The 16,113-nt window shown below is 38.3% G+C and overlaps 1 protein-coding gene across 1 annotated transcript in view; it reads right to left on the bottom strand.

Moving 5' to 3' along the window:
• VWC2 (von Willebrand factor C domain containing 2) overlaps positions 1 to 15,421 on the bottom strand; it is a 78,146-nt gene extending 62,725 nt beyond the window's left edge. Inside the window, exon 1 of the mRNA XM_053979047.1 lies at positions 15,405 to 15,421. The gene's annotated coding sequence lies outside the window, so the exon portion shown is untranslated. The remainder of the gene's footprint in view (positions 1 to 15,404) is intronic.
• Between the last annotated feature and the right edge of the window lie 692 nt (positions 15,422 to 16,113).

Genomic DNA, 16,113 nt, shown 5'->3' with positions numbered 1-16,113 from the left:
TTCCAGGAAGCTGGGTCAAACCAATCAGTGGTCAGGTTTGGATATTGGCACCTGGAGTGACCACTGAAAGTATGGACACGCCCCTGAGAACACAGGGGGTTAAAAGCAAGAACTCCCAGGAGAACTGTCTCTTTGGTCCCCGTCGTCAGAGAGTGCAGACTCTCCCCTGCCCAGCCATGGGCTGGGTGGGGGAGGGGAAGCCACGCGGCCTTGTCCAGGTAGGCCGAGGGGGCTGAGGGTCTGAAACCCAGCCAGCTCCTGTGGACGGAAGGGTAGAGAGAAGCGGAGATGCCTTTGTTCCCCCCCCCGCCGAGGGAAAGTGACAGAGAGCCTGGCGGCACCTGGAAATTTGCCGACAGAGGAGAAGGAGAAAGGGGGGGGGATGATGTCCAGCGTGGGAGATGGGATGCTGGACTGAGATACCAGCCGTCCAGGGAGTCTGAACTTTTAACCCTTTCCAGGAAATGAGGGCTTTGTAAAATATTAGTCCTCCTTGATTTGTAGTGGAAGAGAGACAGTCCAGGACCTGACATGTTAGAAGAAGAAATATTTAGGTGGGAGGAGTTGATGAAGTAGCTTTTGGCTGGACTTTTCTTGTTAGCCATGGACTGAACTAAAATCTCCTGCAATAGAGACTGCATTTTAGGGGGATGCAGTGGTGACCCAAGGAGACCTGCTTCAGCTTCTAAAAGCACAGGAATGGCAAGAACAGAAGAAAGCTGAGGAGGGAATGGTGATGCCCTCTGTCTTCGGGAAGAAGATGATTTCTGTTCTTGGACCCTTGGCCCCAGGGGAAAATGGGGGCGACTGTAGTCCCAAGATGAGAAACTGAACTGTTGTATCTTTGGGTCTGTGGCAAAGCATCCTTAAAGGAGCCCTATGAGCAGTCTGTCCATGCACGGTAGTGAGAGCACTGTGACATGGAAAGGAGAGTGTCACACTGGCAGATTTTCTCCGGGCGGTTGCCATGTGTGACAGGGAAACACAGGAGGTGGCAACTGTGTTTCCTGGGGGGTCTGTGGTGCAAGAGAGACTTCTCTCTCCCTTGATAGCTTGAGTATTGATTATCTGAAGGGTGGTAATTTGATCAGGAATCCCGGGTGATGTTTCATGGTGGGTGTTTTAGGAATTGGGAGGAGGAGGGGTGTTTTAAAAGGTCTTCATCCTGGATTTAGTTTATGTGTTTTCAGTAGTAGTAGTAGTTTAATAAAGTTTTTTTCCCCTTTGTTATTAAGCTTGGGCCTGCTCTGCTCTGTTCCTGATAACATCTCACAGCATTTATTTGGGGAAGGTGCATTTTCATGGGGGTGCTGGCATTGCGCCAGTGTCAAACCATGACACCATGACACTAATGACAGTGAATCAGGGACCAAAACCAGATAGAACCACAAGTTTCTTCCATCCCTCACCTGAGGCTATCTAACACCACAGTCCTACCTTCCCTAACTACCAGGCTACTGGCAATTAATTACTCACTTAATACTGCTCTGCTTTAAATAGTTTCCTGGAGAAAGACTGACCAAGACTCAGTCATCCCCACCATCAAGGCAACCAACTTCAGCATGAAAAGATGAGCAAACCTTATTTAATGCCCATCTGCAGCTCTGCTCAGAGTTTAGAGACAGATGGATTCAACATGTGATCCTAGAGGTCTTTTCCAAACTTAATAATTCTGTGATTCTATGTGTTTTTATTTATGTATTTCTTCTAATAATTCTAACCCTAATCAGAAAATATTCTGTAAGCATGACCCAAATAAATTTTCACGTGAACAGGCCTTGTGCTTTAATTTGTCAGTCCCTATGTTGACATTGCCTGTTCTTCAACTTGGTTTTAGAGCAGAAGCCATAGACCAAAAACTGACAAAAAAAACCTGGCTAAAAAAAAAAAAAAAAAGTATGTTGAATCTTGCTCTAGGGGTAAAATGGTTGTTGGAGAAATATAAGGATATTAAATCAGCCATGAATTGGTTTGCCTGAATCAACCATCCCTAACTTGGTAATCCTCACAGTGTTAAACTCTTGCCTTTAAAGGCTTTTAAAATGCATCCTTCCTTCTCCCATTATTAAAATTATTGCAGATTTAACACAATTACTGATTTCTGAAGCAGATTCAGGCTGCTGACTCAATGCAGTAATTCCATACAAAGCTATACCTTAGCTTCTGCCTAAGATCAGCAGCAGCAGTACCAGAAGAAGAAAAGGAGGATCAATGCATCTGGTACCTTCAAGACTCAGGAAGGATTTGCCTGGCTAGAACTTTTGACAGGCCAAGCAAATAGCTACAAAATCAAGGAGCCTGATTGCCAAAGGTCCTCAGCCCACTGGGCAGCAGCGTGCTCTGAAGAATCATGGAATCAGAGAACAGCCTCACCTTGGACCGGACCTTAAAGATCATTTAGTTCCAACACCCCTTCTGTGAGCAGGGACATCTGTCCCAGAGAAAAGAAAACAATAAAATATCAGAGTTTTATTTCACTGTAAGCTAAAAATATTTTTGCCATTCCTGTATTTAAAAACAATCTCAAAAGTCCATGTAAAAATACTTCCAAAACATTTTTGCTTAACAGTAGTTTAACTGGTATTTTATGTTAATTTTGCAAGTAGTCAAGATGCATAACTTGGCACATGACAGAAAAAACACTCAAGATATAAATAGTGTAAAACAATATGTCCATACCCTCTTGAGAAATCAGTAGTGTGGCAATTAGTTTTACAGTAGAAACAAATGAATGTCCAGGACTTCTGAAAATCTAGTCTTTAGCATGCCCTATAAGCACTGCCTTGTTTTTTTAACTCGGTTTCTAACCACCATTGAGCCCTCATCATTGTTGTCCCCAAAATAGCTATCTGCTGAGAAAGTAATCTAGGTGTTGACATTGAAATGAACTTCATTTTGCTAGCTGTTTGATTTCTGAAACTTAGGTTCATTTTGTTTCATGTTATCTTTTGCCTTTCTTTTATTCCACTTAAGTTCCTTTTCCCTTATAGATTCAAGAACAGGTATTTATGTGCACATATACAATTTTCTTTTACTATTGTAATGAATTCTATATATTTCATTCAAAAAAGTAATTTTTGTTTTACACCAGTAATTACTACATAAAGATCATTCAAGAAACTAGGAGCCTAGGTTGTTCCTGAGTGCTAAAGCTGTCATACTATTTGTATTATGCCGGACAGTCCATTGGAGTTTTCATTTTCCTCCTGTATCTTTTGGAATCAATTACTTCCAGGTGTGAGGGTGTTTTGTTTTGGGGTTTATTTGGTTGGTTGTTTGTTTTTTTAAATTAAGGAGAGCAACAATCGATATGAGTTGAAGCCACAAAAGGAGATACCCTTGCCATTACTCCATCAAACTCTAGCTCGGGCCTTCAGAGAGATCCTTACATAGCAGCTTGCAACTACCCCAAGCAGTCATATTTCTCTCTGTAAATTAAATTTCTTTAAAAAGCCTCATTTTATCCTGAGGCTGAAATTCTGTTCCAGTAAATTCTGATCTACAGAGACATCTACTTCCCATTGAAGTTGATGAGAGCTGCAGGTGACCGGTGCCTCTATAGCTCAGACCCTTAGGCTGGATTTCTCCCGGAGTACGAATATGTTATTAATAAGAGCTAGCTAACTTTGGCTGAAAGCCTGGTGAAAAACACTTCTGTGCTTTAAAGAGAAGTGAGATGGTTGATTATGGCACAAACTCTCAACTCTCCTCAAAAGTTTTTGCCTGAGTTTATTTTAAAACAATTTTTTTTCAAGCCAAGCCTTAAGTAAGAAGTAAACATAAGAGCAGGCTCCCAGAACTTTTCTAGTTTTTTGATTAAACAGAATGGAATGAGATAAACGGGAAAAAAGCAACATTCTTCTATCTCCAATGCTTTTTTTTTTTCACTTGGGATTAATTTTTCTTTAAAAAGATAGAGGTTATAACTGATTTTGGAAAAAGAAAATACCAAGTACACCTGAGGTTTTAAACAAACAGTTCCTGCTGTTAAACAAATCCACAGTGATTTGTAGATGGAAGAAAAATCCGTGAAGCAGAGGCAAAAAATCCAGTAGTAGTTCACTGGATCTGTATCTAGGCTCTTGCTTTGGTACTAATGGGATTTCTTTGACATGTTGACTCAGGATTTTGATAGAGGCAAGATTTAGTGCAAAAATTTTCACAACTTCCTTTGCTGCCTTAGTTCATATATTTGGTTTCCAAGTTTAGTGTTTACATTGCTTTTTAGAGTCTGCATTGCACAGATCACATTTGTAATTTAATTTCTCTGGTTTTTTTTTTGTGCTGCAGTGTCCAGAGAAAAAGAGAAAAGAGAAAATTACTCTGTTTTGATATGTATCTGACAGAGATTAATTTGCCAGTTAGTCAGGTTCAAATTAAAGAATAACTTTTTGCCCTTATTCTTAGCAACTCAAGATTGCCGAACACACCACACGATAAAAGAAAATGTGTGGATAGCTGTTAGTCTTTTCACTTGCTATCTGGCATCTGGACAGTCAAGGGCTCTTAAAATTGTTAGAAATGTTTTGTTATTTGTTTGTTGATCTATGGCACATGGGTCCCCCAGTCCTTCTTCATCTTAAACAGAGTTTTCAGTAGGTGATTTGGGAAGAAACCTGCTTCAGATTATGCATTATGTTCTTGCCTAGCGGGGAGAAATTGAGTGTTGTGCTGGTGTGGGGAACCCTCAGTCCCCAGGGTTAATTGATACAATTGCTGGAAAGGTTTGCCAAAGCCAAACAGTCTATTACATCAAGCCTTCAGGAACCTGGTGACAAGCCTCAGGTCAAATCTCTCAGCACAGATATATGCCATATTTTGTCAATTGCATTGACGCTACATCATGGTGGGAAAGAAGCAGTAATAAAGGCAAAGCTGGAGTATCACAACTTGGATTTTTTGTACTCAGAATAGAACTAGCATAAAGAAATGATTAATTATTTTACCTCTAGTCATCTAAGAGGAATTTGGAAAGTAGACATGGAAATTTCATCCCAGAATTGTATATTTTAAATGTTAAAACTAAATCAAGTCCCACAAGCCTCAGAAAAGCCAAAACAAAAAATCTTCTGCCTTCCTCTGATCTTTTCTCTCCCTGCACAGTAAAGCCTCACTGGACAGGAAAATAAAAGATGTCTCAACCCAGCCTGTAGAATTGCTCTGGGAATGCAGTAAGTCGCCTGCCTGAGAGGAAGACAGGGAAGTAGAAGACAGCAGAGGACCAGAGGGCAGGTTTAACTGGAAGGGTTGGGCTGGAATATCATCACACTCTGTTTGAAAAATCTTTTGATTTTTGACAGGTATGTGAATTCAGATAAAAGTATGGTTAGAAAGATTAATGAACTAGCCCAATCTTCTTGTTTACTGTCTCTATTTAAAGTTTTCTTTGAGAACACCACACCATGACAGGCAGAGTATGGAAGCATGTGTTCAGGAGGGAGAATACATCTGAGAAAAAAAATCTGTGGTGTTTCTGGATCGCTGATGTATAAAAAGCAAAGTGATTTTCAATTCTTTTTAAGAAGTAGAAACTTGGATTGTGATCAAATTAAATAATTCATATTAAATTTTGTTTGATGGTGAAGAGCTACATAGCACTCCAGAATATCTGGTTTTCATTCTCAAAAGCCACAAATCAGTAACACTCTCAGTGTTGCATTTTCATATTGTCCAAACCCACATCTCTGATTTATAGATATCAACATTTTCTCTCCCTAGCAAGGATTATTTACTTAAGTGTGGAAAGAGAAATTAATGAATAAAAGTTAACCTAATGAGACTGACTCACTTGCAGCTTGTATGGATCGTAAAGAATAAACATGAAGATTTCCTGCATCCTGTGCAATTGCCACAACCCTTGAGTGAAAGTTATTTTAGTGCCACTCAAATACCTTCTGATGAAAATCCCAGTGAAGCAGCTACAATTCCATGGCTGTATTCAGCCTGACTCAATCAATCAGAACCGTTTGACAAAACATCTCGTTAAAAGTCTTCATCTGTCAGAGTGCAGAACTCTATTGCAAGGCTCTCATTTGTGGCAGAAAAGAATTTCCTCAGTTTCTTGCTCAAGATAGACTTTTTCTCCTTCATTGGGTGTTTTTCTCTGAGTGTCTGGATTTAGCTGTAATACTGATTTTATTCGACTGCTTGACCAGATTTACTCCTGTGTGTGTATAAAGTAAGAATAGAAGGAAACTTCCCATCTTTCCCATTTTATGCCATATAGCCTTCTCTTGCAGTGTCCCAAATGTAGGTGCAACCCAAGAGTGCATGTATGTTCTTGGTACTGACCATAACAGGGTAACCCCCCAGTATATTCTATTCCTTGATTCCCCTCACTCAAAAATAATATATTTTAGTTTTGCAGTGGAAATAGAAGCCTTGGCATCTTTTTGAAACAAACTACATCAGAAGCTCTTGGAGGAAATAAGGCCATATCAGAGAAGCTAATTTATTTTTTTTTTGTGTCTGTTCACTGTGAAAGAAACTTTTTTTACAGGGGCACATCAGAGGTTGTATCTCAAACATATCCTTGTTTCAGAACAAAGTTGATAAGAAGTACAGCAACCATTTTTCATTCAGCCATGGGTTTTAGCCTAATACTGAACTTTAACAGCAATGTGCAGTTTCTCACATCAGCCTTCATATCAGAAGATTGTAATTCTAACTCTAAGGGTTGCATGGAGTCCCAGAGATATCACTTACCAGAAAAGCCTGACATGATGTGAAAATCTGTAGAAGAAAACCTGAATAATGTACTGGCTAAACCAATACTGAGGAACAAAAATAGTAGGCATATAAGGAAAATAATACACTATGGGAGAGTCAAGCAAGATATTTATGCCCCACAAATCTGTTGGCATTGTTGGAGGAAACTGAGAAGGGTGTAAATGAATATGATGCACCTAATGACACTAATCTACAGGGGTGAAGGCTTTAAAAGTATTTTCCAAAAAACTTGAATTGACATGGGTAAAAAGGAAGGCATTCTCATGAACTAATAATGGACTAAAGCATAGAACAAAAAAAAAAAAAAAAAAAAAAAAAAAAAAAAAAGGCATGAATAAAGCATTAGTTCTCAAAATGGAAAGAAGTAGATATTTATGCTGGGGTATCTTCACTCTAGTGGATTCAAAAGTGATCTAGAAAGTGATTGGATACAAAGAAAGTGGTGTGAAGGGTAAAAAGAGAAGTTGATTGAAAACCATTGCAGAGGATTTCTTGTAATAAAAAAGATTACCAATAAAAAAGCAGAATAAATTCTGCTTTAGTAAAGGAAAGTAATGAGGACAAAAAAAATCCAGGAGGTCCCTAATGATGAGCTGTAAAGCAGCTGCTACTACTCAGGAAAGAGATTTTGGAGTTATAATCAATAGATCTAAGGCAATATCAGGTTGATGTTAATCAAACAGGGACTAGGATGTTAGGCATCCTCTTCAAAAGTATTAAAGACCTGCCATACACACAGTTTGGATTCCCATCATCTCCTAATGAATGTGGTTCACTGAGAAAAGGAACAGAACAAGCAGGAACCATCTGCTCAACCAACAAGGAGATGCTCTACATACTAAGACTCTGCAATTTATAAAAGACATGACTATGAAAACATGATAGTCAGGAGCGATATAGAGACATAAAGAAGTTGAATATAGAATGATGATTCAATTTTGTCATAATATCAGAACTAGAAGGAAGCAGATGAACACATATTTTGACCATACCTTCCATAATGAACAGTGAAATTCATTGTAAAAAGATCTTGCTGATGGAAATGGGTTCAGGAAACAAACTCAGACAGATGCACAACTATAGAGTGTGTTGGCTCTACTGTCCCCTTGTTGCTAACTGCTGTCCCCTTTCAGAGGGAAAATGCCCAACTTTGGAATTTTAATCTAGCACACAACAGCTGGTTTTGCAAGTTTTTAATGCACTGTTCAGGAGTTGTGCATCCTCATCTCCCTCAGAAGATCAATGAAGTGGCCCGAGAATCATTCTACATATTTTGAACTTTTTTCTCCAAAAGTATCTAGTTCCTCTGAAGTTAATCTTATGTTCAGAGTGGTGGGCAACTTCTGGTTTCAATGCTATTTCTGGCAAAATGCAGTACTTCACCTCCAATTTTCTTCAATATACGGTCTTGTCATATTTCCATGATCAATGATTTTAGGATTGTCTCAGACAGGCTTACAGTGTTCAGCCATGTAGTAATGCCTGTCATTGTGCTGGGACAAAAGGGTGAAAACTGAAAGATTTGTCAAGGAGCAGAGAATAGTTTAATTCAAAGTGACTTTGCAGCTGGGAATGCTAAAAATGTCAGTATGGGAAAACTCCATTTATTATGCCTTGTGTTGCCTGTTTTTAGAAGAATTCCTATGGAGAGATAAGACATAACACACTCATAACACATAACACACAGCACTCTCAGACATGCCAAAAGCCTTTTGTTCCAGTGAGGCAGGCAGTGAACCCCCTGCCTCTGTAGGATGAGCTAAGCCAAATAGAGCCCGTGTCCCTGTGTGTCTGTGCTGCCCAGCGCTGTTAGCGAGGTCACCAGATAAATCTACTCTTTACATTTCAGCTGGGCTTTGGTGGTCACCCTTGGTTACCTGGATGTGTCCATTCACACATTTTGCAATTTTTCAAACCATTTTTGAAAGCTAGGCTACTGCTTCTGACCAACTTTGGCCTAGGTAAATCTGGAGAGAGATTATGATAGATCTCCAAGAAGAATTATGTGCCTTTTAGGACTGGTTTTCCTAAATATAGGAAAGGAAAAAATCCCAAAGTGCAATTGAACAAAAGAATACGGTTAAAACATTAAAAAGTCAGGGGACTTTGATGATACAGAATTATTGCATATTAAAATTCCACACCTAGATGCAATCAATATATATATTAAATGTGTTACATAAGGTTTAATTGACCACTCAACCAGGACAATGATAAAGACTGTGTAGTGCTGAGAACAATTACATACATTGTAAACATAGAATATATAATAGTAGTAGAACTCACTTATTCTCAGTGGCAATTATTTGGATATATTTTAAAAGAAAAAGTGATGAAGATATTTAAATTTTTTGACATTACAATGGCATTATGTTTGACGTTATTGCTGGAACAATAAGAATTTACAAAGGCAAAATTTAATCCCAAGCAACAAAGAATCTGGTAAATGTGATCCACCCTGTTGCCATAGTTAGAAGACCAAAATATTCCCTACATATAATTTAGGTTCAAAAAAAGGAATTACATAAAAAGCTATGAGACAGGAAAGGGTAAAATACTGTTTGCTGTCAGGATAACTGTTTAGAGACCCTTTTTTGATAGGCCAGACTAAGTCAAGATTACATCTTGAGAAGAAATTGCTAGAAGGACAAGAAAAAGAGGGCATACTTTTAATAGCACAGTACAGGAGGTTAACAGCAGATTCTTCAATGTCTGAAAATGTGCTCAAATGGAGGGAATATGAAAATGATGGTATAAATATAGAACTTCAATAAAATCTAAAATAAATTCTATGCAATACAGAATGTTTTATAGGGATATATTAACACAATATATTTATATAATATACATACACAGAGGTGTTATGAAATATGAAAATACAAAGCCATCGTGTTAAATGCAAACCTAGAACAGGACAGACTAAAAAAAGGATTTTTGAGGAACACTTGAGAAAACAATTCAAATCTTGAAGGATGTTTTTCAAAACATTAGGAAAAAGAAAACTATTAAAATACCAAACAGAAAATGAGATGCAATGGCAGTAGTTAGGGGGCAAATGACCTTAGGTAGATTCCTGTGCCAGAATCCTTCTTTACAGGATGCTAATTTGTGACACTATGGCCCAAACTGAAACATCAGCAAAACAGCTTTGGAAATGAATATATAAAATTCTTAAAAAAATTAATTCAGAACAGAGTTCTAAGATTTCCAATGGAATTCCATGAATTCTAAGAGAATTTGAATGTGAAGTTGCTAGAAGTACTGTGTTCAGTATACCACTTATGTTGATCTTGCTGGCAGAGAAATAAAAGATATTTTAGAATGCCAGTTACATTATTTTTAAAAGGTATCCAAAAGTACTTATGGATAGTCACTTTTGTTATTTCCAGTGTTTAAATCATGTATGGTCTTAATGCATATATGGATGTACAAGCAGATATGTTCTAATGAGGAATAAATCATGCCTCACAAATTTCTTAAAATTAAAAAAAAAAAAAAAGTCCATTAAAATATTGTAAAGAATAATCTAGCTGGTGAAGTAGACTAAATTGCAGTTTTCCATAAAAACTTAGGCAAAGTTCTTTATCAGAAGGTGCTAAAAATAAAGTGTGGTACAGGAGAAAGATCTGCTTGTGTACAGGAAATTAGCTAAAAGGCAGGGAGCAACATAGACAGACAGGAGTGGAAGCATTCCCTAGGGCCAACTAATTTCTCTTTTTCACCATAATATGAGAGATTTGGAGAAGAGGTGAAAAAAGAAGTGACAAAATTTCATATAATGTGACAAGCAACATTAAAAAAAAGGGCAAACAACTGATGGACTCATCTTGGGGTATTTTATCACTTAGGAAAGACTCCTGAGGCACTGTTGGTAGGTAGTCAAAATCTACTCTACAAATCTCACTGGAAGTAAAAAGGAAAAGAGAAATATTAGGAACTGTTAGGAAGAAAGAGAAAACAAAGAGAGACCATCATTATGACATGGCATAAATTCATACCCCAAATGTCATTATGGTACAAAAACCACCTATGATGATAATCATGAGAGCACAATTTTTTTAGAGTTATTGAATTATTTATATTTCAGATAAAATAAATATCAAAGGCCGCAACAGTTTAACAGAGAAATTGCTTTTGGGCACAGGGAGCAAGAGGAAACAGAAATCTGTTGGATAACCTAGACAAATCAGAGAGCTGGGCAATCAGCAACCCTATTTAATAAGGGCAAGTGTGAATTCTGCACCTGGCATGGAACAACCCTGGATGAATGTACAGACTGGGGAATGAGATGTTGAAAAGCAGTGCCAGGGAAAGGGACAAGGGGGTCTGGTGGATGTCAAGTTGACCATGAGCCAGCAGTGCCCTGGCAGTCAGGAGGGCCAGGTGTGTCCAGGGTGCATCAGGCACAGCATCACAGCTGGGCAAGGGAGGGGATTGTCCTGCTCTGCTCTGAGCTGGGGAGGCCTCACCTCGAATGCTGGGAGCAGTTTTAAGTGCCACAATATAAAAAAGGCATTAAACTTTTGGAGAATATCCAAAGGAGGGCTATGAAGATGATGAAGGGCCTGGAGAGGAAGCTGTATGAGGAGTGGCTGAGGTCACTTGGTCTGTTTAGCCTGGAGGAGAGGAGACTGAAGGAGAGACCTCACTGCAGTCTACCTTGTGAGGGAAGAGGAGGGGAAGGCACTGATCTCTTCTCTGTGGTGACCCGTGACAGGACCTGAGGGAATGGCACAAAGTTGTGCCAGGGGAGGTTAAGCTTGGATATTAAACAAAGGTTCTTCACCCGGAGAACGGCTGGGCACTGGAACAGGCTCCCCAGGGAAGTGGTCACAGCACCAGCCTGACAGAGTTCAAGAACTGTTTGAACAACACACTCAGGCACATGGAGGGATTATTGGGGTGTCCTGTGCAGGGCCAGGAGTTGGACTTCAATGATCCTTGTGAGTCCCTTTCAACTCAGCTTATTCTGTAATTCTGTGATTCTGTGTATCTGTGAACTGCAAAAATAACTGAGGAAGGAGTTAGGGGAACAATTTTTCAGCATTTGTTGCGCTCTAGGAAGTAGGGATACCCAATGGAAAGTAAACAAATTTAAAGCAAAACAAACCCACAGATTTTTAATATTATGCATACTTAAATGGTGGTGTTCTGTTTTACTTTTTTTTTTTAATCAGAGTATTATCTTTAAAGAACAGTTAAAAATTATAAAAGTAATGTCAGAGACTATTAAATAGGATGATCCTGGTGCAACCTCTGGTTCAGGGTGTCTCTAAACTGAAGACTGCCAAGAGCAAGAGTCAACACCATGAAAACTTTATTCCATTTTTGGTCTGTTGTTACATTTTCCCTCTAGCAGTCCTTTATATGCTACTGTAAGAGACAGAAAAACAAAACTAGAAATGGATCTCTGGCAGTTCTCTTAGGTAAACTTGTCTTGTGGATTTTGGGATTACATGATTTGCTGCACAGATTTGTTTTTAAATTTTATTTATAAGACATTTTCTTCAGTTTTCGTAGATTCAATGTATCTGGCTGCCAGTTTATTTTAAAACAAAAAAAAAAGAACAACAGAAGTATATTCTCGATATTTCTTCATTTTCACAATTCTGAACTTCTGGATTTTACTCATGTTTTTGTTACAAAATGATAGCTCTAGATCATTGTTCTCAAAAAGGACATTGGCAACTTGTATTAAACAGTTTTAATTCCCTCTAACTACTCCCCATAGCCCAAAACATTTTCTGAAATCCTAGGAAACACCATTTCTTTCCTCATTGATTTTTTTCTTTACTATAAAACAAAGCATTGATTTTCTTCCTTCTGTCTTGTGTTTCTAATGGTACGTAAATTAACAGGGTTCATTTGTATGCCACCTTACCAGGACTCCTTGTCAGACCAGCATCACCAATAATAGAATGTAGGACCCTCCACTTAATCAGCAACCTGATAAATGCTGCACCAGTTGTCAAGAACAATGGTTGGATTTGGTCTTCCTCTATGCCCTTGAGCAAGACTCTTAATCTAGCCTGCCTTTTAGTTCTATGTGTACAGCATAGGGAAACTGTTTATTTATGCCATACATGTTTGAAGATGATTCAGACCCATTAAAGAATGTTACATGGGCTCAAATACCTCTCACAGAGGCAGAACACACAATCCCATTATTTGGATTCAGAAGAATGAACATATCACAGTTTCACCGGTACAACCTCTCTCGTCGCTGCAGTAATCAATACATTCTTGAAGCTGTACTATTCATCCTCTCTTGCTGAAAAGTCTTCTACTTTACAGGTACTATTCAGCATCACTAAATAAAATTTAATTTTACAGAATAAGCAGGATTCTTAAACTCAAAAATAATTTGGTACCACTTTGATTCTTACGAATTTCTTGCAGCTTCCCTGCTGTGTAACGGCTGCTAAATAGACCAACATTGCCATTATGCCTTATTAGATGTACTCATGTTTTCTTATATAATCATGGCCTCTTTGCTTAACATTTCTGTGACTCCCCCATACCAAGCAATGCTTAACTAGGATTTATGCAATTGCTTTATTATCTTTACCTGGAGCATGTTGGGGTTTTTTGAAGAGCTTTTTGTTTGTTTTGGTTTGGTGCTTTTTCCCCCCCTTCCTTAATTTACAGTGACACTGATGTATCCAGATGCACAGCAAGCCAAAACGACACAAATGTGAAGGGTTTTGAAACAGTTGTGAAGACTACCCATGGATTGGGCATTTGGCAATAAAATAAGGATGTTTTATATCTCAGGACAGTGTTCCTCAAACAAACAAGTTAGAACTGAGAGGTGGAAGAAACATTTCCAATAAACAAAGTTCTGTTCCTGCCAATACGCACCCTGCCAAAAGAAAACATCTGCAGAGCTGGATTTGCCCCCAGACAGTGCTTAGAATCTGAATGAAGACCTAGTGTTACAGTATTCATTCATTCAGCACAACTTAAAGTGACATGGGAAGTGCATGAAGAAATGAAATCTGTTGACCGTGGCATTGGAGCTCTCCCCTTTAAAAAGACTAGTTTCTGTGCTGAGGGAAGACAGGTGTAGAACTACACGGTCTAGTTACAACAGCACTTCGAAATACATTGGCAAACAGGACTTCTGTCAAGCACCACTGGCCTGAAAATGTTCCTAAATAAAATGCCAAGATCAGATTTTACAGACAAGTCTCCAGTAAATAACTTAAAGTTATCTGTTCTTAAATGTTTCTAGAGCTGCATTTTCCTTATGCTTATGTTGAGCAATACTGCTATGGCTGATGTTCCTAAGTGTAAGAGTGAGAAGAGACTCCTATCCCAACAGATGAGATTTGAAGACAATTAAATGCTCTATGTGATAGAAGAAAGCTCGTTATTATTTTTTCTGTCAATAAATTATGTATCAATTTAAAAAGTAAAATGTTAAAGTGAGTATAACGAAGTAAACCACACAGAAAAACTCAATGCTAAAAGTAGATTGATCCATTCAAGCAAATTTGCAACACAATGACTGGCTTGTCTCAAAGACAACTTTGCCAGCAAAATTGAGCATTAGGAGAAATGAGTACCACACAGTAGAAAAATAGAGTGTAACTGAATCATTCATACTTGACAGAATTTGCTGATTCTCAGAATGTCTTCTGAGCCTGAAATGTGTTCTTAAAGAAATGGAGTCTTCAAAGCTGCACTCTGATTGACAGACAGCACATTATCTTTTTTTTCCAAGCAATAAACAAAACACTTAGAGCTCACTATCCACAAATACTTACTAAACAGCTAATGAAAAAAGGCAGGCCTAAAAGTGAAAGAATCTCACTTACACGCAAGTGTTCCAAGAGATGTGTGATCTTCAGCAGTACCTGCCAAAGGAGGTAGGCAGCATGGAGTGAAATTCTTTTCAGGATGAGAACCATTCCATTGGAAAACTATTTATTTATTCAATTGCTTATGCTTGATACTGAACAGGGAAACTTTTACAGACCTCTTAATTTTTCAAGAGTTGATTCAAACAGATGAAAAAACCCTATTGATAAACTATTGTGAAAGAGGTTGGAGATTTCCCTCATAGTAATTAAAATTAAATAAACCACCATTCACATAAACCATCACTGACATTAACTGGGATCCCTAATTATATTGCTAGTAAAGCCAGTAGGAACCCAAATGGCACTAAAAGCTGAAAAATGTTCACATTTTGTGTACCTCAGCCAGTAGAACGGGAGGAGAGCCATGTAGACATGTTGATCTGTTATGCAGTTTAAAAGGATTTTTCTTTTTAGTCTGAAATATTGTACAAAGTCTAAATTCCTAGCAATATTTAACTAAAGGGAAGCCAGATATGACAGCTGTGTTAATGGGTCATGAAGCACCTCTTACAAGTGACTCTGACTGCTGTGTGTAAGTCTTAGGTTTCTGAATGTTTGTAGCTACATAGAAAGCAGCTGTGTTGATGAAAATCTCTCAGCTACAAATAGTGAAAATATTTGAAAACATACCACCTTGTGCCCACAATGAACAAAGAAACAGATCTTTACCCGTTCACAGCAGCAAATTAAACACATCTCAGGGTAGCAGTATACAACTTAGATAGATAGTTGGGGATGTAATATTAAAATGATAGAGGAAAAAAAGCAGATGAGTAAAGAAAGGTATATTCCACAGGTCAGCAAGCTTACCTAAGGAAGTCTCAGTCCTGGGAGTGGAGACAGTTCAGGCTAAATAATCTCCTCTGATCTCTCCCCAGCAAGAAGAGTTTTCCCCTATTCATTCTATGGATAAAACAACACACAATCACAACTTCAGTCTGGTTAAAATTGAAAACAGTCAATTCATTTGAAATGAATGAGATCCACTTGCATCAAACTTCCTGGGCTAAAGTGAGAGAATGATGTAACAGAGAGAAAGGATCAGATTATCCTGGTAGAACTTTGTAATAAAAGCAAGGAAGCTAGCAGCTGGGAAGCCAGGCTGTGAAAAAGGGAAGGATCAACACTTTCTCATCTGAAGAAAAAAAAAAAGGAAAAAAAAAAAAAAAAAAGTTATATAACACACTGCAGCAGCTTTGATTTTTTCCTCTTCCTGGCCAGAAAATCCCTATGGGGTGGAAAAAAAAATCATAGTGAGCTTCATCCTGCTGTCCACAGGTAGACATAACAACAGGGCTCTGAAACTGAGATCAGGTCATTAAAATAGGGCATGAATACTTGTGCATTTCTCTCTGCCTTGGAGGCTGCACAACTCGGAGACCGCTAGGAATGTTTAAACTCCAGTTGTCTCCCTGAGGTTGTCCCATGTAAAACAGATTCATTCTAAAATTCTGTAATCTTTGATACCTGTCTCTCAGGTTCTACAATTATAATTTCCAAATTTAAGTTTGCATGAAAT

The sequence above is a fragment of the Vidua macroura genome, chromosome 1, assembly GCF_024509145.1.
Source record: "Vidua macroura isolate BioBank_ID:100142 chromosome 1, ASM2450914v1, whole genome shotgun sequence".
In the NCBI taxonomy this organism is placed as follows: Eukaryota; Metazoa; Chordata; class Aves; order Passeriformes; family Viduidae; genus Vidua; species Vidua macroura.
This window is presented reverse-complemented; position numbering and strand designations above follow the sequence as displayed.